General features: G+C 43.9%; 1 protein-coding gene across 2 annotated transcripts in view; it reads right to left on the bottom strand.

Moving 5' to 3' along the window:
- LOC126210231 (uncharacterized) overlaps positions 1-13,394 on the bottom strand; it is a 79,126-nt gene extending 65,732 nt beyond the window's left edge. For both annotated transcript variants that reach the window (XM_049939418.1, XM_049939419.1), the window contains exon 1: positions 13,329-13,394. The gene's annotated coding sequence lies outside the window, so the exon portion shown is untranslated. The remainder of the gene's footprint in view (positions 1-13,328) is intronic.
- Positions 13,395-17,398: the final 4,004 nt, after the last annotated feature.

Here is a 17,398-nt window from a genome sequence, read left to right as displayed (position 1 = left end):
CAATCGATGCATTGGAAAACTCCTGGTTCTCCACGACAAAAAAAAAGCACGGATGTCAAAATCGAAATTCAAGGCAATGATGATTGTTTTTTTTTGACATCAAAGGGATTGTGCACATTGATTGGGTACCAGAGGGACAAACAGTGAATCAGCATTACTACATTAGCGTCCTGGCTACCCTACGTGAGCGAGTACGGAGAAAACGGAACGATTTGTGGAGAAAAAAGTCATGGATCCTTCACCAAGACAATGCCCCAGCTCACAGTGCGTTGTCAGTGAAGACGTTTTTGGCAAAACACAACATTCCCATCTTAGATCATCCACCCTACTCACCTGATTTGGCCCCCTGTGACTTTTTTCTTTTCCCTAAAGTCAAGTCAGCTTTGAAAGGAACTAGATTTGAGACTGTTGAAGCAGTAAAAGAAAAAGCGACGGAAGTAATGTATGGACTTACAGAAAATGATCTGCAGCATTGCTATGAACAGTGGAAAATTCGTATGGAGCGGTGTAGAGACCGAGGAGGAGAGTACATTGAAGGAGATAACATGAAATTGTAAATAATTGTAAATAAATGTTTTTTCCAGCATCAGTCCGGTTTTTTTCTAGCCGCACCTCGTATTTGAGTTTCGGTGAAATTGTGCTGGCTCGACGGGGAACAAATCTTTTTCTCAGCTAAATTTTTATGGAAATTCGAATGCGCTGAAGTCTTAGAAATTGATCACGCGTCTCACGCTAAGCTCTCTTCAGTCGTGTTCAACAAGGCGTTGACGATTCTTTTTTTTTTTTTTTTTTAGGAAAAACATGAAGTTTCAGTCGAGATTCATGAAGGCTACAACATCTACATCTACATCCGTACTGTGCAAACGACTGGGAAGCGCATGGCAGAAATGGGTTCTCATTGTACCACAGTTGTGGGAAATGCAGAAACTTCGACTAATACTTCCTACTAAGTTACTGCGATGTACCGTGCAGAATGAATCTTGAATTAGATATGTTCAAATGGTTCAGATGGCTCTGAGCACTATGGGACTCAACTTCTAAGGTCATCAGTCCCCTAGAACTTAGAACTACTTAAGCCTAGCTAACCTAAGGACATCACACACATCCATGCCGGAGGCAGGATTCGAACCTGCGACCGTAGCGGTCTCGCGGTTCCAGACTGTAGCGCCTAGAACCGCTAGGCCACAGCGGCCGGCTGAGTTAGATCAGTCCTTCGTGGAGGACCACAGTCGTACAGAATGTTTTGAAAGCGATCCCCGCCATTTTTTTCTTTATTGTCATTATATTCCTCTTCCCATATCCGTCATCTTACTGTTGATTGTTCATTTATTGTACACAATCACGATTCCGGTTTTGTAGTTATTCTCAAGTGTACGTCGAAATGTCTGTGATGTGTAATCGGAAAAAAATGTTTCTTGTCTTATAGACCATTTGTTGTACAGGATACGAATACATATCGAAGATACATAATATGGGTGACGTTGTGCACAATAAAAAACCATTAACATACTGTATGGCGCATTTAACAGCCAATTTATTCCTATGACCTGCATTCACAATTTCTTTTGTCAAAACACTGGCAGAGATCGTAAGAGAAGTGACGAATGCAGCTCACAGGAATCTATTAGTATTGAGTACGCCGTACTGTTTCTCAATGGTTTTTCATTGCGTACAATTTCAGCCGTGTTATGCATCTTCGATATGTACTCGTATTCTGTGATACGACAACTGGTCTATGAGATCAGAAATATGTATTTTCGATGATGACTTGTTACACACTGGTCAGACATACACTACTGGTACCGGAAATACACTACTGCCCATTAAAATTGCTAGACCAAGAAGAAATGCAGATGATAAACGGGTATTCATTGGACTAATATATTATACTAGAACTGACATGTCATTACATTTTCACGCAATTTGGGTGCATAGATCCCGAGATATCAGTACCCAGAACAACCACCTCTGGCCGTAATAACGGCCTTGATACGCATGGGCATTGAGTCAAACAGAGCTAGGATGGAGTCTACAGGTACAGCTGCCCATGCAGCTTCAACATGATACCACAGTTCATCAAGAGTAGTGACTGGCGTATTGTGACGAGCCAGTTGCTCGGCCACCATTGACTAGACGTTTTGAATTGGTGAGAGATCTGGAGAATGTGCTGGCCAGGGCAGCAGTCCAACATTTTCTGTATCCAGAAAGGCCCGTACAGGACCTGCAACATGCAGTCGTGCATTATCCAGCTGAAATAAAGGGTTTCGCAGGGATCGAATGAATGGTAGAGCCACGGGTCGTACCACATCTGAAATGTAACGTCCACTGTTCAGAGTGCCGTCAATGCGAATAGGAGGTGACCGAGACGCGTAACCAATGGCACCCCATACCATCACGCCGGGTGATACGCCAGTATGGCGATGAGGAGTACACGCTTGCAATGTGCGTTCACCTCAATGTCGCCAAACACGGATGCGACCATCGTGATGCTGTAAACAGAACCTGGATTCATCCGAAAAAATGACGTTTTGCCATTCGTGCACCCATGTCCGTCGTTGATTACACCATCGCAGACGCTCCTGCCTGTGATGCAGCGTCAAGGGTAACCGCAGGCGTGGTCTCCCAGCTGACAGTCCATGCTGCTGCAAACGTCGTCGGACTGTTGGTGGAGATGGTTGTTGTCTTGCAAACGTCCCCATCTGTTGACTCAGGGATCGAGTCGTGGCTGCACGATCCGTTACAGCCGTGCGGATGAGATGCCTGTCATCTCGACTGCTCGTGTTACGAGGCCGTTGGGATCCAGCACGATGTTCCGTATTACCCTTCTGAACCCACCGATTCCATATTCTGCTAACAGTCATTGTATCTCGACCAACGCGAGCAGCAATGTCGCGATACGATAAACCGCAATTGCGATAGGCTGCAAATCCGACCTTTATCAAAGTCGGAAACGTGACGGTACGCATTTCTCCTCCTTACACGAGGCATCAAAACAAAATTTCACCAGGCAACACCGGTCAACTGCTGTTTGTGTATGAGAAATCGGTTGGAAACTTTGCTCATGTCAGCACGTTGTAGGTGTCGCCACTGGCGCCAACCTTGTGTGAATGCTCTGAAAAGCTATTCATTTGCATATCACAACATCTTCTTCCTGTCGGTTAAATTTCACTTCTGCAGCACGTCATCTTCGTGGTGTAGCAATTTTAATGGCCGGAAGTATATTTTAATATTTCAGCACGCACTTGAGAGTGGGTACGAAGCTGAAATCATGAAATGTAAAATAAATGAACAATCGACAGTCAAATGGCGGAAATTTCTCACGCTCATACGGAAACAAATGGTTGAAATGGCTCTGAGCGCTATGGGACTTACCATCTGAGGTCATCAGTCCCCTAGACTTAGAACTACTTAATCCTAACTAACCTAAGGACATCACACACATCCATGCCCGAGGCAGGATTCGAACCTGCGACCGTAGCGGTCGAGCGGTTCCAGAGTTACGGAAACAGCTTATGTGTCGACGCAGATGTAGAACAGAACACCGGACAGATTAGTGTGGTAGAAAACGGAAACAGGTGAACGCGCAAACGGAATCGCATAGCTCGCGTGTGGCGTGGGAGCAGCGTATGGGATTCGAAGCGGCGAACAGCGGGCGAGCGGGTGCGGCGCGCTTCTGGCGTGACCTCGCCTCGCCTCGGTCAGAGTCAGCTGAGAGCACGCCGGCCAGCCTAGGCGACGAGGCGGAGGCGGCCGCACGGGAGAAAGCCGGATGCGGCAGCGGCAGCGGCGGCCCACATACCGAGGGGCGCAGCCGGCGGTGGCGCGGCTAGCGAGGCGGCTGGCCCCCCAAAACAAAGGCCAGCCCGACCCAATCACTGGGCTCACGAGAAACCAACATCCATTTCCCACAAAAAAAAAAAAAAAAAAAAACACTTTAAAAGTGAATTTGGCAATTGAATGGTGGAATGAACCGTCTCTATAGTTACGATTTTGTTGTTATTTTCCTCTGCGATTGCTCTGGATAGAAAAAAAAAGTTCAAACCTGCGTAAAATCTTATGGGACTTAACTGCTAAGGTCATCAGCCCCTAAGCTTACACACAACTTAACCTAAATTATCCTAAGGACAAACACACACATCCATGCCCGAGGGAGGACTCGAACCTCCGCCGGGACCAGCCGTCCAGTCCCTGACTGCAGCACCTCAGACCGCTCGGCTGATCCCGAGAGGCTGTGGATAGAATTTCCACGTCTAGATGAACGAAAATTCCGCTTCCGTATCTATCACGTGGTCTTTCGACGGCAAGGAGCGTTCCGTTTATCTTCAGTCTACGCATGTCGCAGCTCCTATGTGTTTCTTGTATGCACAGCACGTGACACTGGTGCTGTCTGCAAAGTTCTTGTAACAGTTCTTCTCTGGTTGATGTTATTCCTTTTATGTTGTTTGAGGTAGTGTTTAGCTGTGGCCCTAAAAAGGACTTGTACACAGAATAGTCAAAGAAACTGGTACACCTTCCTAATATCGTGTAGGGCCCCCTAGAGTACACAAAAGTGCCGCAACACCATTTAGCATAGAGTCGACTAATGTCTGAAGTAGCCTGTCCGGTTAGCCGTGCGGTCTAACGCACTGCTTTCCGGGCGTCCGGCGGATTAGTGTCGAGGTCCGGCTTGCCGGCCAGTCTGCGGATGGTTTTTAAGGCGGTTTTCCATCTGCCTCGGCGAATGCGGGCTGGTTCTCCTTATTCTGCCGTCGGCGATTGCTCTGCAAACACTTTCTCCACGTACGCGTACACCATGGTTACTCTACCACGCACATATTGCGGTTCACTCGTCGGAGCCGGCCGCGGTGGGCGAGCGGTTCGAAGCGCTTCAGTCCGGAACCGCGCTGCTGCTACAGTCCCAGGTTCGAAGCCTGCCTCAGGCATGGATGTGTGTGATGTCCTTAGTTAGGTTTAAGTAGTTCTAAGTCTAGGGGACTGATAACCGCAGGTGTTAAGTCCCATAGTGCTTAGAGCCATTTGAACCGTTTGTTTATTTACATATACATTCTTAATTTCCTGCAAGGAAGCAAGGAGAACGAGCCGGATTACTAGGAAGTCATGATGCAGGTTTTGTTTACTTGTCCATAAGGTGGCTCGGATTTACATTGTCCCCTTGGCTGTTAAAAAAATTTAAAAAAATGCTCTAAGCACAATGGGACTTAACATTTGAGGTCATCAGTCCCCTAGACTGAGAACTACTTAAACCTAACTAACCTAAGGTCATCACACACATCCATCGCCGAGCCAGGATTCGAACCTGCGACCGTAGCAGGAGCGCGGTTTCAGCCTGAAGCGCTTAGAACTGCTCGGCCACAGCGGCCGGCGTATTAAACAACACAGTACTTAGAAACTTGTTAGTTGCAAACAAGGTGGAAAACAGTAATGCTGTACAAAGCGGTAGACAAATTTACCTCTGCATCTCCATAAGCTGGCTTCTCCGACCTCGGGTTCCCTACCTCAGATTGTTCAGTGGAGCATTCTCTATGTCCTGTTGCATTTTTGCACGCTCTTACGGAAACAACTTGTAGATCGTGCCGAGTTTGACGTTCTGAATTTCTGTGTATGCTGCACACTGAGCATCCGCGGAATCAAGGAACTATAGCGGCGACTGCTAACTTCGGAAGTTAAAACCCATTTTGGGCGAACAACTATAGAAATGGATCATATTTTGTGTATTTTAATCTACATTGTGTTCTTTGTTTTCGTCACACACTGAAAACTTTCGCGAGGTCCTGATATTTTTTTCCTATTAGCGTTCTCTAGCAAGACAGACGAAATATTTGAAACCTAAAAGGTATTTATGTACTACAGAGAAGCCTACTCTATGCACAAATGAGAACGCAAATCGATAAAATATTCTAATCAAACTTATTTCAGCCATGGAAAGCTCAGTTATTTGACGAGAAAAATAATTTTCGATGTTCAATTTATGGATGTCCATCTTGTTACATGGCGAGGGACTTCAGCTGATGATATATACGAGGGTTATTCCAAAAGTAAGGTCCGGTTATAAAAAAAATCAAAACTAAAATGTTTTTTTCAAAACAATTGTTTTATTTACATTCCTTACATCTTTATCTATTTTTCTACATAACTTCCATACATATTTAAACATTTGTCACATCGTTCTACAAGCTTTTGAATGCCCATGTTATAGAAATCGGCCGCCTGTGACGATAACCAGTCCTTAACTGCTTCTTTCACTTCATCATCTGTGTCGAAGCGCTTGCCGCCGAGAAACTCTGGAGTGATGTGAGAAACCCATGTCTCATCCCCTGTGACAACATGGTCTAAAAGACTGTCACCTTCCTTATGATATCGCTCCAAAAAATCAAGAGCAAAAGCCATTCTTTTCATTCGTTGGGGCTCAGTAAGCAGCCTGGGAACCCAACGGGCACACAATTTGTGAAACTTCAAATGTTCAGACACAATTCTGAACAAAGTTGTTCTACTCACATTCAGAAAATGCATCTCTACGTCTGTAATAGTGAATCGGCGATCTTCACGAATTTTTTTGTCAACCGCATTGACCAAATCGTCTGAAATCACTAATGGTCGGCCACACCGTGGTTCATCGTGCACATTATCCCGTCCTTCATTAAAAGCTCGCACCCACTTGCGCACTTTACTGTCGCTCATTATGTTAGGACCGTACACTTCAGTAATCTGCCGATGGATTTCCGCCGCTGAATTGTTTCTTGCAGACAAAAACCGTATCACTGCCCTTACTTCACAATCGGCGGGCTGATCAATTGTCTTAAACATTGTAAAGTGACACTGTGAACTACACTCAGCAACAGTAACAAAGCGAATGGCGGCGTTTGACGCGCAAGGCTTGCCGGGAGTCGCCGCGCATGCGTGTTTTGTCATTGGCGCCAAATTTCAATAGTTACGGCGAATCGGACCTTACTTTTGGAATAACCCTCGTATGAAAAAAAGTACCTCCACAGCTGTATCTTGAGAATGTCTTTATTCTGTCACACGACTAGTTTCTACATCTACATTTACATGGATACTCTGCAAATCACATATAAGTGCCTGGCAAAGGGTTCATCGAACCACCTTCACAATTCTCTATTATTCCAATCTCGTATAGCGCGCGGAAAGAATGAACACCTATATCTTTCCGTACGAGCTCTGATTTCCCTTATTTTATCGTGGTGATCGTTCCTCCCTATGTAGGTCGGTGTCAATAAAATATTTTCGCACTCAGAGGAGAAAGTTGGTGATTGGAATTTCGTGAGAAGAATCCTTCGCAACGAAAAACGCCTTTCTTTTAATGATTTCCAGCCCAAATCCTGTATCATTTCTGTGACACTCTCTCCCAGATTTCGCGATAATACAAAACGTGCTGGCTTTCTTTGAACTTTTGCAATGTATTCCGTCAGTCCTACCTGGTAAGGATCTCACACCGTGCAGCAGTATTCTAAAAGAGGACGGGCGAGCGTAGTGTAGGCAGTCTCCATAGTAGATCTGTTACATTTTCTAAGTGTCCTGCCAATAAAACGCAGTCTTTGGTTAGCCTTCCCCACAACATTTTATATGTGTTCCTTCCAATTTAAGTTGTTCGTATTTGTTATACCTAGGTATTTAGTTGAATTTGCGTCTTCTACAGGGTTATTACAAATGATTGAAGCGATTTCACAGCTCTACTATAACTTTATTATTTGAGATATTTTCACAATGCTTTGCACACACATACAAAAACTCAAAAAGTTTTTTTAGGCATTCACAAATGTTCGATATGTGCCTCTTTAGTGATTCGGCAGACATCAAGCCGATAATCAAGTTCCTCCCACACTCGGCGCAGCATGTCCCCATCAATGAGTTCGAAAGCATTGTTGATGCGAGCTCGCAGTTCTGGCACGTTTCTTGGTAGAGGAGGTTTAAACACTGAATCTTTCCAGAGAAAGAAATCGCATGGGGTTAAGTCAGGAGAGCGTGGAGGCCATGACATGCATTGCTGATCATGATCTCCACCACGACTGATCCATCGGTTTTCCAATCTCCTGTTTAAGAAATGCCGAACATCATGATGGAAGTGCGGTGGAGCACCATCCTGTTGAAAGATGAAGTCGGCGCTGTCGGTCTCCAGTTGTGACATGAGTCAATTTTCCAGCGTGTCCAGATACACGTGTCCTGTAACGTTTTTTTCGCAGAAGAAAAAGGGGCCGTAAACTTTAAACCGTGAGATTGCACAAAACACGTTAACTTTTGGTGAATTGTGGATTTGCTGCACGAATGCGTGAGGATTCTCTACCGCCCAGATTCGCACATTGTGTCTGTTCACTTCACCATTAAGAAAAAATGTTGCTTCATCACTGAAAACAAGTTTCGCACTGAACGCATCCTCTTCCATGAGCTGTTGCAACCGCGCCGAAAATTCAAAGCGTTTGACTTTGTCATCGGGTGTCAGGGCCTGTAGCAATTGTAAACGGTAAAGCTTCTGCTTTAGCCTTTTCCGTAAGATTTTCCAAACCGTCGGCTGTGGTACGTTTAGCTCCCTGCTTGCTTTATTCGTCGACTTGCGAGGGCTACGCGTGAAACATGCCCGCACGCGTTCAACCGTTTCTTCGCTCACTGCAGGCCGACCCGTTGATTTCCCCTTACAGAGGCATCCAGAAGCTTTAAACTGCGCATACCATCGCCGAATGGAGTTAGCAGTTGGTGGATCTTTGTTGAACTTCGTCCTGAAGTGTCGTTGCACTGTTATGACTGACTGATGTGAGTGCATTTCGAGCACGACATACGCTTTCTCGGCTCCTGTCGCCATTTTGTCTCACTGCGCTCTCGAGCGCTCTGGCGGCAGAAACCTGAAGTGCGGCTTCAGCCGAACAAAACTTTATGAGTTTTTCTACGTATCTGTAGTGTGTCGTGACCATATGTCAATGAATGGAGCTACAGTGAATTTATGAAATCGCTTCAATCATTTGTAATAGCCCTGTAGATTAGACTGATTTATCGTGTAACCGAAGTTTAACGAGTTCCTTTTAGCACTCATGTGGATAACCTCACACTTTTCGTTATTTAAGGGCAACTGCCACTTTTCGCACCATTCCGATATTTTTTCTAAATCTTTTGCAGTTTGTTTTGATCTTCTGATGACATTATTAGTCGATAAACGAAAGCGTCATCTGCAAACAACCAAAGACTGCTGCTCAGATTCTCTCCCAAATCGTTTATATAGATAAGGAACAGCAAAGGGCGTATAACACTACCTTGGGGAACGCCAGAAATCACTTCTGTTTTACTCGATGACTCTCCGTCAATTACTACGAACTGTAAACTCTCTGACGGGAAATCACAGATCCAGTCACATAACTGAGACGATATTCCATAAGGAAGCAAATTCACTACGAGCCATGTGTGTGGTACAGTGTCAAATTTATGGATGCCCGTCTTGTTACATGACGAGGGACTTCGGCTGATGATATATATGAGAAAAAGTACCTCCACAGCTGTATCTTGATAAGTCTTTATTCCATCACACGACTAGTTTCGGCGGCACATTACCGCCATCCCCAGGCCTCACCATTCCGGAAAGAGTATTTGATTTCATTGGTGCCTTTACTGTGGGATTCTTGTTACTAGCACACGTGGGTTAGCTTTCATCAGGAGTCTATTCTCGACACCGCGAGAGTCAAATTTCCCAAATACTGTTGTCATACGCCCTCCTCTTATTCGTCGTCCAGGTGCGAATGTGGAGTTTCGATGAAATGGAGCGATTACAACACAGCGGAATGGAAGAGTTTGTCAGGGACATGTTGACATGCTGCATTGTTTCCGCTGTATCCACATTGCAGCAGTACAATGACGCGAGAGCAATATCGACTTAGTACACAGATCTTTTTACGTCTATAACTGTGTGTGCAAGTACAGGAAGTTTCATGCAGGTAACAGAGTGAACGCGGATGGTGAGATATTGGCCACGTAACGCGATACGCGACTTGTCAATTCGCTAGTGTCCAAAACCGACTCGAACAGAGGTTGTACTCTCTAAACAGCTATATAAAACTGTCTCTATGGTTCTACCAGTGATTTTTGCTCGTCGTCTTTGTGTTAGCTAGTCTCGAAACGTCGACTGTACATAAATTTGGAGATTTATCGGCACGTGTGCTAGAACACAGCCGTATTTTAAAATCATGTTAATACATTCTAGCCGTTCGAGTAGCGGCACTTGCCTTGTTAGAAGAAATACACAAAAAAAAAAACGAAGCAAGAAGCACGTAGTATGTCCGAAGAACGGAACCCGCGTCCTCTAAATACGGGAGCGCCAACGTTCATTGCCCGGCGTGCAAACGCGAGACTCTGCTCATATGTGGGGTTCAAAATGCTCCCGCTGTTGTTCTTCCTTATGATGTCTGTGCGTCTCGCACAGGACCGTCAGTAGGTATTTTTAATCCAGTCAGTGAAATGGAAACGCACTTTAAGTCATAGCCACTGTAACAAAATTACGCTTAAATATATTTCAAGTCTCTTACAAGTTTCAATTTATTGTCTAAATTGTTAGGTACTGCGACACCATCTTTTCGTTATTCTACAGTTTGCCAATCCAACGAAATCTTGTTACTGTGATGTCACTTGGCGAGTTCATACGATTTTATCTACAAACGTTATTTTGCGGCCTGTAGCTCATCACATAGCGTAGAGAGTGTTTTACAGTTCACATTAAAAAACTTCTAGAGGTTGTAGATGGGGCCTAGTCGACCAAGTTTTACATTGAAAACGTCATGCACCGACGCTATAAATCGTCAAAGTGGTAGGCGCCGGGGCCTGTAAATGTGTATATATACCGGCTAATACCGTGACGATGCTACAAGCTTTCTAGTATGACGGAGAAGGATAAGTGTATCAATTTGAGGTCAGGGTCCCCGTACCGGAAAGCAGCGAGTCGAAAGTTATGAGCGAAATCGTTCTCATACCTATGACAGTGGAATACATGTACTGTTACTGTTGTTGCTAAGACTGTAGCTCAGGCAACTTTCAGAGGCAGTAGTATGGACCAAAACAAGGACAAAATGTCTTGTAAACTTTGAACTACATACCTGTGGAGCCATGAGCACTTGTTCTTCTTCGCTACTGTTTCGTCTACTGAACAAGTTCTCATAGCTCCTCAGGTGTGCAGTTTAGGGTCCACGTTCAACGGACATTTTCTCCTTGTTTTGGTCCATACTACCACCTCTGAAAGTTGCCTGACCTACAGTCTAGCAACAACAGTAACAGTACATGTATTCCACTGTCAGAGCTATCAGAATGGTTGTTGCCCACGACTATCGACTCGTTTGTTTCCGGCACAGGGATCCTTATCTCAAATTGATACATGAATCCTTCTCCATCGCCCTGCATCACATACACTTACAGGCGTCGCTGCCTGTGACTTCAACGCTCTGGTGCGTCACTGAATCATGTTACGCAAAAAGCAAATGGGATTTCGGCGGGGCTCATCCACGACAGATGCACTATTTACATGAAAAAAAAAAAAAACGAAAAACAGAGAGAGTGTAATAGTGAAACACATTTAGCGTTCGTTGATTTTATTAAGGTACTCGGTAACGTCGATAGAGAGAATCTGTGGAGAATTATGAGGAAATGAGGTTAGCCACAATAAAAGCTTTAAAAAGTCTGTACAAACACATGACTAAAATTTTAGATTTAAGTGGCACTGAAACACAGCATATAGCTACAAACTAAGGACTAAGGCAAGGGTACAGCGTTTCATCCACACTTTTTAACTTTTATTTAGATGACATCGGGTCCTATCCAAAACTTGATCTACTAACAAGGGAACCTCCCCATCGTACCCCCCTCAGATTTAGTTATAAGTTGGCACAGTGGATAGGCCTTGATAAACTGAACACAGATCAATTGAGAAAACAGGAAGAAGTTGTGTGGAACTGAAAAAATAAGCAAAATATACAAACTGATTAATCCACGGGTCGTATAGGCAACATCATGGACAAAGTGAGCTGAGGAGCGTCGTAGTCCCGTGGTAGCGTGAGCAACTGCTGAATTAGAGGTCCTTGGTTCAAGTCTTGCCTCGAGTGAAACTTTTATTTTCTTTATTTTTGCATAGTTATTATCTGTCCGTTCGTTCATTGACGTCTTTGTTCACTGTAATAAGTTTAGTGTCTGTGTTTTGCGACCGCATCGCAAAACCGTGCCTCTCCAATGGGAACCGAAAACATTTGATCGCAAGGTCATAGGTCAACCGATTCCTCCACAGGAAAACACATCTGATATATTCTATACGACACTGGTGACGGCATGTGCGTCAAATGACAGGAATATGTTGCCGACCCACCTAACTTGTACACTTGGCGAAGGGGTAAAAAGATTCTTCTATCTTGCCCGATTTAGGTTTTCTTGTGGATGTGATAATCACTCCCAAAAAAGTGATGAAAACATAAGAGTTTGTCACATAAACTGAAAATAAAAAATTAAACTTTTCACTCGATGGAACATTCGAACCAAGGACCTTTCGTTCCGCAGCTGCTCACGTTACCACGAGACCACGGCGCTCCTGCGTTCCGCGTGTCCTTGACGGTGCCTATCTTCCCATGAACTACTCAGTTTGTATATTTTGCTTATTTTTTCACAGTTCCACATAACGTCTTCCTGTTTTCTCAATTGATCTGTTTTCAGTTTTTCAAGGCCTATCCACTGTGGCAACTTATAACTTAATCTGAGGGGGGTGCGATGGCGAGGTTCCCTTGTAAGCCCCCTCTACAACCTCTCAAAGTGTGTAACATGAATTGTGAAACACCTTGTACTTGCGAAGTATGTTGAATCAACAGAATAGAGTTTACAGATAAAATTATTTATTAACTCGCGAAGTAACACCACATTAACGACACTTCGTTGCACTGGCAACCTGTAGAAGGACGGAAACATGATACTGCTGTACCTGACAGTCTAGGCAACAAGGTAAATCTCAGAATAGACCAAAAATTCTTATAGGCATAATTTTGTTACAACGGAGATTACTTACGTGTTTGTATTCCACAGACTGTAATAACAATACGCACTGACGACAAAAGGGTGCTGGAACTCGTTTTGGCACGAGCAAGAACAACGGTCAGTTGTCTGACAAGCGGGCGGACATCGATTCATGTAGTGTAATCTACATACACTGCTGCTGTAAATGCGATCGTGAGTGATTCTCCAGTTTATCTCAGAAACTAGTAGCCTGCCGACGCGACAGGTGAAGTATTTTTTTCCCTCGCTTATCGAGATTGCTTTTGACGTTAAATATTCGGAAACACATTCTGGTTAAGCACATCGTCACTCACCGTTGTTGCTGTCGGTGTGGGGCGGCTGGCTTAGCGGAAGGCGTCCCGTGGCGGCGGCTGCAGTGGTTGGCGGCTGAGTATCGGCCCTGGCCGTGAACCCGGCTATATAAGAGCGACACACTTCTGGCTCCCCCTCCCCCTCCCCCTCCCCCCGGCCAGGGGCCGCCTAACGGCAGACCACTTTCCTCCTCGCGGGACCTATTGAGGCTACGCCGCCGCTCTCGGGCTGTTCGCACTCGCCAGGGAAGCGACTCACCTCCGACAGCTAAAACACAATAAAATAAAAAACTTAATCAACTACAACAGTTAGAAATAACGCTACACAAAGAAAGATATTTAATGAACAAACAGAGCTTTAACAGCCACAATTTTTTCTACACCTTTAAAAGTTTATTTTTTCCTGAGGAATCAAATCTATAATAGCACAAACAGCTGACAACCTACAACATGGTGCCAAATAATTATTTTAATAATACCTGTGTACTAGTAATACTATACCATTTTATCTCCTGTGTAACAAGAAAATCGATTATATTTAGAAGTAGAACATCTGTACGAACGAGAATCTTTGGCATGTTTACGTTCTGCTACTACAATGTACGAAAAAGTGTGTGACTATATATACAGGGTGTTACAAAAAGGTACGGCCAAACTTTCAGGAAACATTCCTCACACACAAATAAAGAAAAGATGTTATGTGGACATGTGTCCGGAAACGCTTAATTTCCATGTTAGAGCTCATTTTAGTTTCGTCAGTATGTACTGTACTTCCTCGATTCACCGCCAGTTGGCCCAATTGAAGGAAGGTAATGTTGACTTCGGTGCTTGTGTTGACATGCGACATGCGTTTGCGCAGGCATTGTTTGTGATGTCTTGATTGGGCCCCATGTTCTTCCACCTACGCTCAATGGAGCACGTTATCATGATTTCATACGTGATACTCTACCTGTGCTGCTACAACATGTGCCTTTACAAGTACGACACAACATGTGGTTCATGCACGATGGAGCTCCTGCACATTTCAGTCGAAGTGTTCGTACGCTTCTCAACAACAGATTCGGTGACCGATGGATTGGTAGAGGCGGACCAATTCCATGGCCTCCACGCTCTCCTGACCTCAACCCTCTTGACTTTCATTTATGGGGGCATTTGAAAGCTCTTGTCTACGCAACCCCGGTACCAAATGTATAGACTCTTCGTAGTCGTATTGTGGACGGCTGTGATACGATACGCCATTCTCCAGGGCTGCATCAGCGCATCAGGGATTCCATGCGACGGAGGGTGGATGCATGTATCCTCGCTAACGGAGGACATTTTGAAAATTTCCTGTAACAAAGTGTTTGAAGTCACGCTGGTACGTTCTGTTGCTGTGTGTTTCCATTCCATGATTAATGTGATTTGAAGAGAAGTAGTAAAATGAGCTCTAACATGGAAAGTAAGCGTTTCCGGACACATGTCCACATAACATCTTTTCTTTATTTGTGTGTGAGGAATGTTTCCTGAAAGTTTGGCCGTACCTTTTTGTAACACCCTGTATATCCCAGTATGTACTGCAAAATTAAAGATGTGTATTGTGTATACCAACTGCACAACAGAAGCAGACATCATACAATGTTAAACTTTAAGTTAGTTTCATATTATTAACGCTGTTAAACTTACATCTACAATATACCATGTTGTAACACAAAAATGTAATATCAACAGGCAAAGAACTAAAAAACCTGCTGTAAATCACTAAAAGGCACCTGAAGATGAGCCTCCAGGGCTCGAAATGCATAATTCAGTAAATAAACGCAACTTGTGACTGAACGCCTTCATTTTACGAAAGTAAAACAGTCGCGGACGAAACACTGGAAAACAATGGATAAAATTAAGTAAAATAAAAAATTTCCTAAAATGACGACGGTGAACGAAAAGTGATGTCACTATTTAAAAAAGGAGTTTCTACAACGAAACAGTGTCTCGGAACCTAACAGAAAATCCAAACAGATTCTGGTAGTGTAGAGTAACACTTATTGAACTATATGAAAAAATTATATTGTATATTGAGCAAGCAGTAAAGGAAAGAAAAATTCGGGGTAGGAATTAAATTCCATGGAGAAGAAATAAAAACTTTGAGGTTCGCTGATTCTGTCAGAGATAGCAAAGGACCTGGAAGAGCAGTTGAATGGAATGGACAGTGTCTGGAAAGGAGGATATAAGATGAACATCAACAAAAGCAAAACGAGGATAAGAACCTTCAACATCGCAGCGCGTCAGCAGTCGTTGGTTAATATATTAAAAAAAACTAAAAACCCGCCTCGATTGCGAAAAAAGCACCTAGTGTTAAGTGTTAACCCAGGTTTCGGCGTAGATAACTACACCTTCTTCAGAACAACAATAAAACCCACAATTGCCTAAGAAGACCTTTGTCAATGATTAAAAGAACACCATAGCTATACATTTATAAACGAAAAAGAAAAGGAAAACACAAACAGTACATATGTACAAAGTAGTGGTTTTGACTTTGTTGATATGTACTGTTTGTGTTTTCCTTTTCTTTTTAGTTTATAAATGTATAGCTATGGTGTACTTTTAATCATTGACAAAGGTCTGCTTAGGCAATTGTGGGTTTTATTGTTGTTCTGAAGAAGATGTAGTTATCTACGCCGAAACCTGGGTTAACAGCACTAGGTGCTTTTTTCGCAATCTAGGCGGGTTTTAGTTTTTTTTAAATACAAAACGAGAATAATGGAATGTGGTCGAATTGAATCGGGTGATACTGCGGGAATTAGATTAGGCAATGAGACACTGAAAGTGGTAGATGAGTTTTGCTATTTGGGGAGCAAAATAACTGATGATGGTCGAAGTAGAGAGGATATAAAATGTAGACTGAAGAAGAGAAATTTGTTAACATCGAGTATAGATTTAAGCGTCAGGAAGTCGTTTCTGAAAGTATTTGTATGGAGTGTAGCCATGTATGGAAGTGAAACATGGACAATAAATAGTGTGGACAAGAAGAGAATAGAAGCTTTCGAAATGTGGTGCTACAGAAGAATGCTGAAGATTAGATGGGTAGATCACGTAACTAATAAGGAGGTGTTGAATAGAGTTGGAGAGAAGAGAAATTTGTGGCACAACTTGACTAGAAGAAGGAATCGGTTGGTAGGGCATATTCTGAAACATCAAGGGATCACCAATTTAGTATTGGAGGGCAGCGTGGAGGGTAAAAATCGTAGAGGGAGACCAAGAGATGAATACACTAAGCAGATTCAGAAGGATGTAGGCTGCAGTAGTTACTGGAAGATGAAAGAGCTTGCACAGGATAGAGTAGCATGGAGAGCTGCATCAAACCAGTCTCAGGACTGAAGACCACAACAACAACATGAAAAAAACGTAAATTACTTACAAAGCACGCCGTGCACACACTTTAGTGAACAAGCAAACATCACTATACATATTCGGGTTTAGGTTATGACATCTTCGATATACCTACCACCATTAGCGATGATGTGGCGCATACGAATACCGACATTCAGCATGAACCGCTGAAGCGTCGGAACAGCGATGCTGTCGATGTCCTCCTGTACGGCTATTTTCAGCTCAGCAGTGGCTTTGCAGTCATTGCTGCACACCTTATCTTGAATATAGCGCCACAAGAACGAGTGGCATGTGTTCAGATCCGGAGAATATGGCTGCCAAACGAGGCCCACGCCAGTGGCCTATAGATACCCCTGAGCCAGAATGCGGTCCCCGAAGTGCTACAGGACATCAAACACTCTCCTGCTTCTACGGGGTCGAGCTCCGTCTTCCATGAACCACATGTTGTCGAAATTAGGGTTACTTTGGGTAATGGGGATGAAATCACCATCCAAAACCTGCACGTACCGTTCGGTAGCCACCGTGCCATCAAGGAATATCGTAGCGGTCATTCGTTGAGCGTGATGAGACTTCTCGATCGCAAAATTAGGATTATCAGTCCCCCAAATTGTGTTTATTGCCCAAATGAAAGTGGGCTTCGTCATTAAACCAAATCATACAGCCGCATCTTAATTCCCATCATTCCCCGCGGCCAACCGTGTATTTTTTAC

This window comes from Schistocerca nitens, chromosome 10, assembly GCF_023898315.1.
Source record: "Schistocerca nitens isolate TAMUIC-IGC-003100 chromosome 10, iqSchNite1.1, whole genome shotgun sequence".
Classification (NCBI taxonomy): domain Eukaryota; kingdom Metazoa; phylum Arthropoda; class Insecta; order Orthoptera; family Acrididae; genus Schistocerca; species Schistocerca nitens.
The sequence above is the reverse complement of the archived record's forward strand: the minus strand, read 5'-3'. Positions and strand labels throughout refer to the sequence as shown.